This window comes from Urocitellus parryii, chromosome 14 (genome assembly GCF_045843805.1).
Source record: "Urocitellus parryii isolate mUroPar1 chromosome 14, mUroPar1.hap1, whole genome shotgun sequence".
Lineage (NCBI taxonomy): Eukaryota > Metazoa > Chordata > Mammalia > Rodentia > Sciuridae > Urocitellus > Urocitellus parryii.
This window is the reverse complement of record NC_135544.1, coordinates 54,932,926-54,945,505: the sequence shown is the minus strand read 5'-3', so window position 1 is coordinate 54,945,505 and position 12,580 is coordinate 54,932,926. Positions and strand designations below refer to the sequence as shown.

Here is a 12,580-nt window from a genome sequence, read left to right as displayed (position 1 = left end):
AATAATAGCTAATTCATCCAGCAGCATGTTCGTTTCTCTACTTATCCATTTCTTTCCTCTTTCCCTTCCCTTCCTCCTTCCTCTTTCTCCCTCTTTTGTTAATGCTGGATGAAGTCCTCTGCCTGGGAGAAAGCCAGAGGGTGGTTGCTGGTCTCTTTTGGTCAGCCTGTAAGATTGATAATGGATGGCTTTGAGGGCAGTGGCCTTACCACAGAATTTCAGGAAAATAAGCCAGGAGGGAGAGACCAGCAGAGTCGGCTAGGTATGGTTTCCCTTCCAAATGAAGCACTTAACAAGCTGATCAAAGCAATCATTTATTTTTGGTGAAGAGTGAAAGCAGCAGCCGGGCTGTCCATGCTCCTCCGAGAGGCCCAGGTCTCCAGATTCAGTCATCCAGTCTAATCTTCCCACAGGGTTGGACCGTCAGACAGCATTTCAGGGACTTCTGGCACAGAGCCACAAGCTCTTCATTTTTCTGACAATGACACATGCATTTCCCTTTAAGCTGGTAGCATTTCTCATCAAAAAACTCATTCTTGGCTACACAAGGGAAAGAGCCACATGGGTCAGTTCTCTTTCAGCTGTGACCAGATAGTCACAGACATCAGCCAAGAGTTCTACACCATTGTCAGAACGCTTTACCCTGCCAGGAGATGAGGTGGCAGGGAACTATTTTCTGTGTGTTGTTTCTGTCTTTTTGTTACATGGGGTGAACGACCAGGAAGAATCCATTTGTCTTGCAGCATTTGCATTAGGCTATGTGGAGTCTTCAGGAAACAGATGCCAACATTCTTTTATCCAAATCTATTAGAGTAATGAGCAATTTGTTCCTATAAACTTCCCTGGAGTCAGGAGTTTCCTTCATACACTCTAAGATTGCCACCTGGTGAAAGTATGGCAAGACATGAGGTTGAAGAAAGCGCTCAAGACTAGAGCAGAAAAGGATAGAAAGAAAGAAAAGAAACAGCAAAAGAAAACCCCTAAAGCTTACTGTGGTAGATAGAGTAACATGGCTGCTTAGAAAGACTCGATCTGGGCCAGGCACAGTGGTGCACGCCTGGAATCCCAGCTGCTCAGGAGGCTGAGGCAGGAGGATCATGAGTTCAGAGCCAGCCGCAGCAACTTACCAGGGCTCTGAGCAACTCAGTGAAACCCTGTCTCTATGTAAAATACAAAATAGGGTTGGGGATGTGGCTCTGTGGTTAAGTGCCCTTGAGTTCAATCCCTTGCACAAAACAAAACAAAAAAAACAAACACAGACATAATCTGATTTCTCCTCCACAAGTCAACCATGGAAAGTAGGCACTTTAGGGAAGGAAGAGGGAATGTGTTGGTACTGTTTCCTTAAGTCTTTCTTTCTCTCTCTCTCTCTCTCTCTCTCTCTCTCTCTCTCTCTCTCTCTCTTTAGTATGGGACCCAACAGAGGGGTGTTTAACATTGAGCCACATCCCCCTTTTTATATTTGTATGTAGGGACAAGATTTCTCTGAGTTTCTCAGGACCTTACTAAGTTGCTGAGGCTAGTTTTGAACTTGTGATCCTTCTGCCTTAGCTTCCTGAGCCGCTGAGATTATGGCATGCACCACTGTGCCCAGCTCCTTAAATCTTTCTCTGTTATTTTGCATAGATTCCAGTTCTTACCTTAGTACGTATAGCAGCAGTAAGAGCATCTTGCTTCAAGGACAGACAGTTCATCTTATCTGGGTTAACATTTTAGAGTTGACTAATACAGATCTTTGCAATGTTAGTGTCAGATGTAGGCAGATTACATTTAATGTCAACATATTAAAGTGTCTAATTCACATTAGGATAAGCTTAAATCTAGATGGATGAGTGCCATCTCTTGCACCAACCATTATCTAGCATCAGCACATCTGCTCAAATAGAAATACCCCCCCCCATTTCAAAGCCCAGAGAACTCTGGATGACACCACAGTGGCATACATATTCTATTCTCTTCTCATACTGCAACGTCATCTCAGGCTAAACGTAGAGGACTTTGTTTTGAAAGAGTCCTCCTGCTGAATCCCCTTCATAGTAATGGCCCGGGAGCCTCCAGAGGGAGAGAGCATCTATGCCCACAGGGCTTCTAATGGACCATCACAGATAGCCATGTGGGACTTAGTGCACACATAAAGTGCATTAAAAGTTGCTTTAATTTATATACGTTAGGTAATTTTATTTTATGCAACCTTGCATTGTGTTGACTAGTCATGGAATAAGTCTGTGTGACCTGAAAAGAATACCTCTGATCCGTCTCCACTGTGTGCATTAAATCCAGTGAAGTAAGTCCCCTGCAGGCCCAGATCCTCACATCCTAACACAGAATCTACTTGCACAGGTTTGTTGCAATTCAAACCAGAGGGCACAGGAATAGTTGGCATGAAAATTCTGAGCAGAGCACATGGGGCATATATCTTTGGCTTCTGGCACAAATTCAACTCACTGTGACTTCTGAATTTGTGCCAAAAGCCAAAGATATAAAGATATATAGCTCTCTGGTACAAGCTCTACCTGATATTTGTGCCAGAAGCCAAAGACATAAAGATATACAGCTCCCTGGTACAAGCTCTACCTGGTACAAGTTGAGCCTTGTGCCCTGATTTGGGGGAGATACAGCTGGAGCCACTGCAGCTGCACAGAAGCAGGAGAACACGGCAGTGAGCCCTGGTGTGGGAGGAAATCACAACTATCTTTCATGGAGGCAAAACAGAGCCAGGCTCCAACCCTGGCTCCCTCCTGCACACACGTATGATTTTTGCCTTGTTCAAATTTATGTCTATAAAATATATGTAAAACAGACCCCCCCCCAAAAGCTCTGAATTCCATTGAGTAAGAGGTGGGGTCCCACTTTTCTTAAAGTCACTGGCTTTGGAGAACTGCATACGTTTTGTCATTGAAGCATTCACCATGGTGTCCAGCTTGTAGTTTGCTAATGTAGGTTAACTGACAGCAACCTACACCCTGCAGTTTGTCCTAATGCCATGACATCAGAACGTGAATACATGCTTCTAATCCTATCCTCTTCCATTTCTCCCTCTCTCTAGCTCTCTTTCTTTCCTATTTTATTTTATAGCCTAACCAGATTTTAAAAGGCCAGAGTATTAAAATCTTTTTTAGACATTTTTGTGATTTTTTAGCATGGAATTGTGAACCAAAGGCATCTTTCCTGACTTCCCTTAATTTATTCCAACCTGTGACAGCACTTCATGGACAATAATGGAAAATGCAAAGGATTTATAGAGGGTGCAATTATAGAAGGAGGCATCGCCTTCTGCAGCAAGTGTTGCCATGCAGGGCCACCAGCCCACAGGGGCCCTTGCATTTGAGTGGTGATCAGCCTGGGTAGTCACACAGAGACCCTCTGTCAGAGCCACCTCCTCTGCTCACATTCCCTCCAAAGATGCTCATTTACCTGGAGCCAGAAAGAAGAGAGCAGCAAATAGAAAGAGGCCAGTCTTCATGGCTAGGAGAGGGTTGAGAGATCAGCACGATGTTCACGAGAAAAGGGCAGCAAACACCCCCATTTATCCATTTCTCCAGAGCGAATGGCATCTTGATCAGTGAGGCTTATCAAAAGCAGGCGTCTCTGTGCTCTGCCAGGTGCAGTCCACAGACCAGTGGGTGTCAGTCTGCAGCTCATCATTTCTCTGACCCTGGGAAGTTCCCAAGAGGGAAAATGGAGGTGAGGGGAGAACAGAGCAGGCACACGTGGATGACCAGGTGTAGATACCTGAGGCAGAAACACAATAGCTCTGTGGCTGGACATTCAGCTCCCATGCAGACTGTGCTCCTGATGGTTTCACGTGCAGGTGTGGGGTTGGGAAACGGGTGCTGTGGGGCTTCAGCTAAGAGCTGGTGCTTGGTAAAGTCCAGACTCAGTTTCTGTGCACTGGGCAAAGAGCCTTATCTAAGCACATTCTTCATTACTGTTTACGAATGCAGACCTTGCTTAGTGCTTCCCATTTTACACGTTATATGCATCCCAGACAACTTTGAGACTATTGGGTATGTGACTAAGATTTTTTTTGTGTGTGTATGTGTGTGTGTGTGTAGTATTTTAATTGTCCAAATATTAAGCAAAAACAATGACTTTAACAGTGAGATCATCTCCAATGAGGAAAAGCACTCCAAATGTTTTTTTTTTTTGAGAGAGTGAGAGAGAGAGAGAGAGAGAGAGAGAGAGAATTTTTTAATATTTATTTTTTAGTTCTCGGCGGACACAACATCTTTGTTGGTATGTGGTGCTGAGGCGTGCACTACCGCTTGAGCCACATCCCCAGCCCAAGCACTCCAAATGTTAAAGTGCCGAAGTCTGGCTGGGCACAAATCACGAGCCACTGAAGCAGGAACAAACTTTATTTCTGAACCCCATGAGCGCACTCCACACACGCTCCTCAGCAATTCTCTCGAACACCACGAGGCTAGTCCAGGAACCAGCAACTGGAAATATCCCTCCTCGGCACTTCCCCCAACCAATGGGAACTCTCCAGGAATCCCCATGAGAATTCACCTGGAACACAATGGGAACTCTGCGAGAACTCGCTGGCATCACCTCTCAACCACTACTTCTGGCAAAAATGCCATGCGTCATCCCGACTCGGCCGTGGCCCTCAACATCTCCACCCTTCTGTTTAATTAAACAACAAGCAATGTGGCTTAGGGAGCGTGCCTGTTAGGCTGTCCAATACTACACCTGGTCCTTGGATGAGCTGTCATTGGATGAGCTGACCTCTAGGTGTCAGTCTCCAATCTTAGGTTGGTACCACTACAATTGGATCATACCCATCACTGACTACTGGTCCAGCATACAGCCATACTTGTGGATAGGCCTTTGCACCAGTGTGTGTGTGGGTGAGGTTCTTTGCCTCACCTCTGTTGGCCCCCAAATTTTAGACCATCACTAGCAGAAGGGAGGAGGATACAGAAATGCCATGACACCAAGCCAATTGACGGCTCCTTTGGAAAAATTGTATCACTGGTGACACCATCAGCAAAAATACGCCAACACTACCACAATTTGCTGCACCAACAGATAGTTCACAATGCATACAAGTGATACATAGTCCAGGCAAGTTCTGCAAGCAGTTCAAAGCAAGGAATCCATCAATATGTCCATTTCTTCCCAAAGTAAATTGACTCCTTGATTGAGCATTACTTGTTGAGTTATTATTCATTGATGCATCAGTTTATACAGTTTGTTGTGATAACTATCGAAGAAGCTGTAGTTTGGTTTTATCTTTGTCTTCACCGGCACTGGGATGAAGATAGGAATTCTGGCAATGATGCTAAAAAAAATTATGTAACATTCCAACAGGTACTAAGAAAACAATTTTCTGAACAATTTACATTATCCTGAACAGAATTATTAAATATAATGAAAAGGAAAGGTGAAAGTAAACAAACAGATCTCTTAACCTCCTTATTTGTTCACATATTAGAACAATCCTCAACAGCTGTTTACCCGATTTAAATTAAACCATTAAAATCAAGTGAATAAAAAAAAATTTGGATCCATTTTTTCATGAGCAGTCCTCATATATGATATATGGACATACTCACACACAGACATACAACACAAAACACAAGTGTGCATACATAACATACAACACATAAGACAATAGCAAAGGCCTTGTAGCTTTACACAGGTGAAATCTCCATTGCAATGTTTAAAAACTCCACAGCCAAAAAATAAAAATGATCAGAAAAACATTAATCTAGGTCTGTATGAGCTCAAAAAATAAAATAGAACTTTATGATGTGGGAAAAGGCAATAATAAAATAGATATTGAAAAAAGCATCCTGGTTACCACCTGGGTTTGACTCTTTTTTGGATATCCCATCCTTTTTTTGTAACTTGCATATGGGTCTGAAGGTATTCCCACAAGCAAACCTCAAAGTTTTTTACATTTGAAATAGGCTTTAATGGTGTTCATTATTCATTAGCCTCCAGGTGTGGGAGAACCACTGTTGCAGATGTAACAATAGCCAAACTGGAGCTCTGGATATCAGCTGTTATGGATTTGAGTCAAATCATCTTTTTGGTCTGTAGAAATCGCTTTGATTAGTCTCTCTGGAATCCAAATCGGCTTCTGTTCTCCCTGTGGAAACACACAAACAGAACCTCTACTCCAGACAATCATTGGGTCAGGATCTTTCCAATGTCCTGTTAGAATATCCTTCCAAAGTACCTGAGGCTTAGGTACTCTTTTTGGACACATATGCCTTTCCGCAGCACTAAGCCCTGATGAATCCAAATTTAAAAAGTTTAGAGTAAAAAGGGTTATTTTAAGTTTATCTTATATACCCCTTTCCAATTCCCTCTTTTTGCTTTAATAAGTACATTTTAATAGTTTGATGAGCTCTTTCAACTATGCCTTGTCCCTGTGGATTGTATGGGATTCCTGTTATGTGAGTAATGCCAAATGATGAGCAAAATTTTTTAAAAGAGGTAGAAGTATAACCAGGGGCATTATCCATTTTTAACTGTTTTGGAACGCCCACAGTGGCAAAATTTTGTAAGCAATGAGCTATAATATCTTTAGTTTTTTCTCTGCCATGAAGGGAGCCCATCCAAAATCTGGAAGAAGTATCAACTGTAACATGCAAATATTTTAATTTTCCAAATTCTGGCAAGTGTGTGACATCCATCTGCCAAATATGGTTAGGTATCAGTCCTCTAGGATTGACTCCAAGATTAACTTGTGGTAAAAAGGTCACACAATTTTGACATTGTTTTATTATTTGTCTGGCTTGTTCCTTAGTTTTTTAAAAATGCTTTTGTAAAGTATTAGCATTGAAATGGAACCTTTTATGAAAATTTGTAGCTTCTTCTAGTGTAGAGAAAATATGTATGTCATGTGTAGTTTTATCTGCTAAATCGTTGTATCGTTGCCCAAATTAAGGGCTCCAGGCAATCCTGTATGTGCTCTGATATGTCCTATAAAGAATGGATTTTTTCTGTTCCAGATTAGACTTTGTATAGTGGAAAACAAAGAGAAAACAGTAGAGGAAGGGGAAATCCTACCAGCATCTTCAAGGAATACTATAGCATTAACTATATACTGACTATCAGAAAATAAATTAAATACAGAATCTTTAAACATCACAAAAGCTTGTAATACTGCATTAAGCTCTACCTTTTGAGCTGATTGTTTGGGTACTAAAAATGTAAAAGTTTGTTCAGGGGTAACTAATGCTGCTGTACCATTATTTGACCCATCAGTGAATACATTTGGAGCATTCATGATAGGTGTTTTTCTTATCATTTTTGGAAAAACTACAGGATGCGAAGACCAAAAAGACAATAAGGGATTAGATGGTAAGTGATTATCAAATGAAACATTAGATTTACACATGATTATTGCCCAAGTATTTAACTCATTAGCTAACTCATCAATTTGATCCATAGTATATGGAGTAATAATTTTATTGGGAGAAATTCCAAACACTCCCTTTGGTGCTTTTATTCCTTTGAGTATTAATTGTCCTACAGCCTCAGGATATCTAGTAAGAATAGTGTTAGGAGAATAAGATAAATGTATCCACAATAATGGACCTTCTTGCTAAAATACTCCTGTAGGAATATTTTTTGTTGGTATTACAATAAATAATAAATGCAAACATAGCAATTCTATCCAAATGCATATTTTCCATATATGTTTCAATAATTTTTAATGCCTTTCTTGCTTCAGGCATTAACATGCAGGGTGAATTTGGATCTGATGGACCTTTTAGGATATCAAATAACGATCCCAACTCTCCTGTTGGTATGTCTAGATAAGGCCTTATCCAATTTATATCTCCTAATAACCTTTGAAAGTCGTTAAGTGATTTGAGTTGATCTACTCGTATTTGAATTTTTGGTGGACGGACCATGGTTGAGGATAATAGAACTCCTAAATAATTAATTGGAAAATTTAATTGTACTTTATCTATTGCTATCTCTAGATTATAATTTTTTAATAAATTTGTAAGTGTGACATAACATTCTAACAATGTGTTTTTATCTTTGTGTGCTAACAATACATCATCCATATAGTGAAATATTTGTAGTTCAGGATTTTGATTTCTAAGTGGCTGGATTGCTTTGTTAACATAAATTTGACACATAGTTGGGCTGTGAGGCATCCCTTGAGGGAGTACTTTCCATTCATATCTCTGATCAGGACCTTCATAATTCAGTGCAGGGATAGTAAATGCAAATCATGGACTATCCTCAGGATAAATTGGAATTGAAAAAAAAAAACAATCTTTAATATCTATAGCTAAAACGTACCAGGTTTTTGGCAAAGCAGACAATTGAGGAATCCCTGATTGAGCAGGTCCCATAATAACCATCTCATTATTAATGGCTCTTAAATCTTGCAATAATCCCCATTTACCAGATTTCTTTTTAATGACAAAAATGGGAGTATTATAGGGAGATACGGATGGGTGTATATGTCCCTCCGCTAATTGTTGTTTGGCCAGGTCATGGGCTGCTTGTATCTTTTCTTTAGTCAGGGGCCACTGAGGAACCCATACTGGTCTTTCTGATTTCCAAGTAATTTTTATTGTCTCAGTGACCCCTTCTGAGAACCCAATCCATGTCTATTTATTCCTTGATCTATTTGAATTGGTGCTGCTATACCTTGTTCTTGTTCTCCTAATCTTTTTTCTTTCCTAAAACCTTGTCTAGCCCTAGTATTGGGCACATTAGGATTGATGTTATTTGTTAACGTCAAACCTATGATCTAGGACATCTCGTCCCCATAAATTTATAGGAAGATGATCCAATACATATGGCTGTATAGTTCCTTCACATCCTTCAGGATCCTTCCAATCTAATACCATTGTAGTTCTATGGGGATTTGTTGCCACTCCTAGGCCTCGAAGCGTTTGAGTGGCTTGTTGTAATGGCCAATGTTTTGGCCATTCTTGATGAGATATGATGCTAAGGTCTGCACCTATATCAAGTCGCCCATTAAATTCATGTCCTTGAATATTTAGTTTTAGCATTGGGCAAGAATCTAAATTTAAAGACAGCATAGCCCAATCTACACCTGTGGAGCCTAATTCCCTGGAACCTCTTTCTATACTACTACTGGAAAATTTATCCTGTAGGCTGGGTATTATTAATAACTGTGCTATTCTATCTCCTGGTGAAATTACTGATATACCCTTTGGAGAGCTAGCTATAATTTTTATTTCACCTTCATAATTGGGATCAATTACCCCAGGACTTATCATAAGTCCTTTTAGAGTAGAAGAACTACGTCCTAACAATAAGCCTACTGTTCCTTGGGGAAGAGGTCCTTTTACTCCTGTGGGAATGATTTGAACTCCCATCTCTGGAGTTAGTATTGCTCTGGCAGAGGCGCAGATGTCCAACCCTGCGCTCCCTCTGGTTTGTCTGATGAGAGATCTGATGGATAATGTGTCCTGGGCACTACCCTGATGGTGTTGCTGGGTTCCTCCATGGTGTTTCTGGGTTCCTCCAGTGCCCCGTATATTTGTGGTCGTGGGCCCTGGAGCATTGGGCCCCCCTGTCCATATTTTGGCAATGGAGCCTGATGCCTTTCTCCACAATATCGTGGGTAAACACCTGGTCCTTGTCCATTTTTTGATAATGGAGTAACCTCTATGGTGGTTTGAGAAAGGCATTCATTAGCCCAATGTCTCCCTCTATGGCATCGTGGGCAAATACCTGGTATTCTATCCCTTTGATACCTAGTTTTGTTAAACCCTCCTCCTATGGGGCAGTTCCTTTTAAAATGTCCTGTTTGTTCACAATTGTAGCATGTTTTTGGCCTGGCATCTAAAGCCTGTTGTACTGCAGCTGCCAAGACTTGCCATTGTTCATTAATGTCTCTACACAACTTAATATATGTGTTTAAATCTACATGTTTCCATGGTCTAATGACCTCTCTGCACCAATGATTTGCTTGATCATAAGCCAGTTGTTTAATTAATGGCATTGCTTGCTCTGTATCCCCCAAAACTCTGGTAGCTGTTTGAATAAGCCTATCTACAAATTCAGGGTAATATTCATTAGCTCCCTGTATTACCTTAGATAATTGACCTTGCAAATCTCCATGTTCTTGTAAAGTCTTCCATGCCATAACTGCATCTGCAGCAATTTGTGCATATATAGCAGGATGATATTCAATTTGTTGCCGTTGACCCTCATAAGGTCCTTTTCCTAACAACATATCTAGATTTCTTTTGCATTTCGCCTAGCCGTCTCCACGCAAAATTCCTCATTGGCAACCTTCCATAACAAATATTGCCCTCTATTTAGCACAGCTTTACACATGCTAGCCCAATCTGCTGGCATCATGTCCAAGTTGGTAATGGATTCGACCATGCTTACAGTGAAGGGTGCTTGGGGACCATAGGTTGTTACAGTCTCCTTTAACTGCTTCACTGTTTTGAAATCTAAAGCACGGTGAATTTGCTGGCCTCCTTCCTGCTCAAGTACAGGGCATGCTAATCTTTGAGGTCCTGTCTCAGGATCCCATCTATCAACTACGGGGGTTGAGGGCCACTCAGCTGTCTCCATAGGTGGGGCTATTGGTTGAATTATGCCCTCTGGTGATAGAATGGTGTTAGTAGCAGCCTCCTGTTGTAGCTTTTTCCCTAATAGCCCCTTTTCCTTTCAATTTTCTTCCTCTGTCTGACCAGCTCGAGAGACCTTCTCTTTTGCTAGATCTAACATGTTTTCTACCATAGTCTGGACCTCTAACAATTTACTTAACATTTTTTCATGTTTTTTACTAATTTCTAATCTACTATAAAGATAACACAACCCAACAAGATAACACAAAACAAAACCGAAACAGAATGAAATAAAAACGGAACAAAAAATCGTTGTATCAATTTTCCTATTTTCTCAACATGTACATTTGTGGTCTATTTCTATCTCTTCCTCAGGGGTGAACACCTTCAAACCTTGAGCCAACCATTTTTCCCAGTTTGCCTGAGAAAGTTCTAGGGATAGGCAGCTTGAAACAAAAACGAAACAAATCAAAACAAGAACACATTGTTTTTTGAAATGGTCACCCATTCTCTCGCCTTCCCTCAGGGACGAGCAACTTCACTTACCCCTGAGCTTCAGGCGTTCCCCGCACAGGCCACCAAATGCTGCAGTCTGGCTGGGCACAAATCATGAGCCACTGAAGCAGGAACAAAATTTATTTTTGAACTCCACCAGAACACTCCACACACGCTCCCCGGGAATTCTCTCAAATGCCACGTGGCTTGTCCAGGAACCAGCAACCAGAAATATCCCTCCTCCGGCACTTCCCTAACCAATGGGAACTCTCCGGAAATCCCCGCGAGAGCTCAACTGGAACTCAATGGGAACTCCGTGAGAACTCGCTGGCATCACTTCTCAACCACTACTTCTGGCAAAAATGCCATGCGTCATCCCGACTCGGCTGTGGCTCTCAACCTTACAGGATCCCATCAATTCCATTAATTACTTTCCTTAATTTGGATTAAAACAGTTATAAGTTATGCAGAGAAAGGCCTGAATTATGCACTCTAATTCTTCTCCTTTGTGAGAGAGAGTGTGAGAACATAAAATCTATTTTTTAAGAGAACATGAAATCAGGATGATAAGTGATCCTGCTTCTTCTTACCCTATTATGGCTGCTACTACAAGCTGGGATACCTTGGAAGCATTTGTTAAAATACTGAACTCTGAAAAGCAACAAATGAGTGCTGTGTTGATGAAAGTATAGTTTTCATACACGATCTGTGTGAGATCATCAGTTTGTTTATATCATATTATATCAATACATGATTAAATATGGAAAGAAAAATATAATCATTCTACAGTGATTATTTACACTGTATAGAATCTGTGTCGATAGCACCATAGCCAGAAGATTGAGGTCAGCACTAATAGTGTTGAATCATATACTACAGGTACACCCTGCAATCACTGATGGTAAAAGGACACATCAGCCCTTTGTATCCCTTCTGCCAAAGTCTAAACCCCAAATCCCAGTTTAATCACTTCAATACAGCAGATAAACTTAAATTTGCTATTTTAGTTAGTAGTCGTGTACCAGTTTGCATTTCTTGGTTTTCACAGCAGAACACTGTTTCTATAAGATGCTAGCACTAGCTCCCAGTGACTAAGGAGGCTGAGGCAAGAAGATTGCAAGTTAAAGGCCAGCCTCAGCAACTTAGTGATGGCCTAAGCAACTTTAAAAAAAGTTAATAAAAGGGGCTGGGAATGTGGCTCAGTGATAATTGCCAGGACCAAAAACAAAACAAAACAAAACAAAACAACAACAACAACAACAAATGTGAGCAATAAGAATAGTTTGGGGAAGGGTATATGGAAACTCTGTACTCTCTGTAATTTTTCAGTAAATCCAAAAAAAATTAAGTTTCATTTAAAGAACCTAATATGCAGTATTTCCAGTTATTCTTTGCTATGTGGGTTTGCTATCTTTTGTGTGCATGGATTGTACTCTATGAATGATTTAGCTGGGGATGACATATTAACAAGTGCACATCTTCCCCATCTCTTTCCAAACCTCACTTAAAAAACTTAAATCCAGGAGAAATGTAAGGGTTCTGTGTTT

The 12,580-nt window shown here is 40.8% G+C and overlaps 1 pseudogene; it reads right to left on the bottom strand.

Moving 5' to 3' along the window:
* Positions 1-385: 385 nt before the first annotated feature.
* Positions 386-3,463, bottom strand: LOC144250083 (beta-defensin 106A pseudogene; annotated as a pseudogene).
* Positions 3,464-12,580: the final 9,117 nt, after the last annotated feature.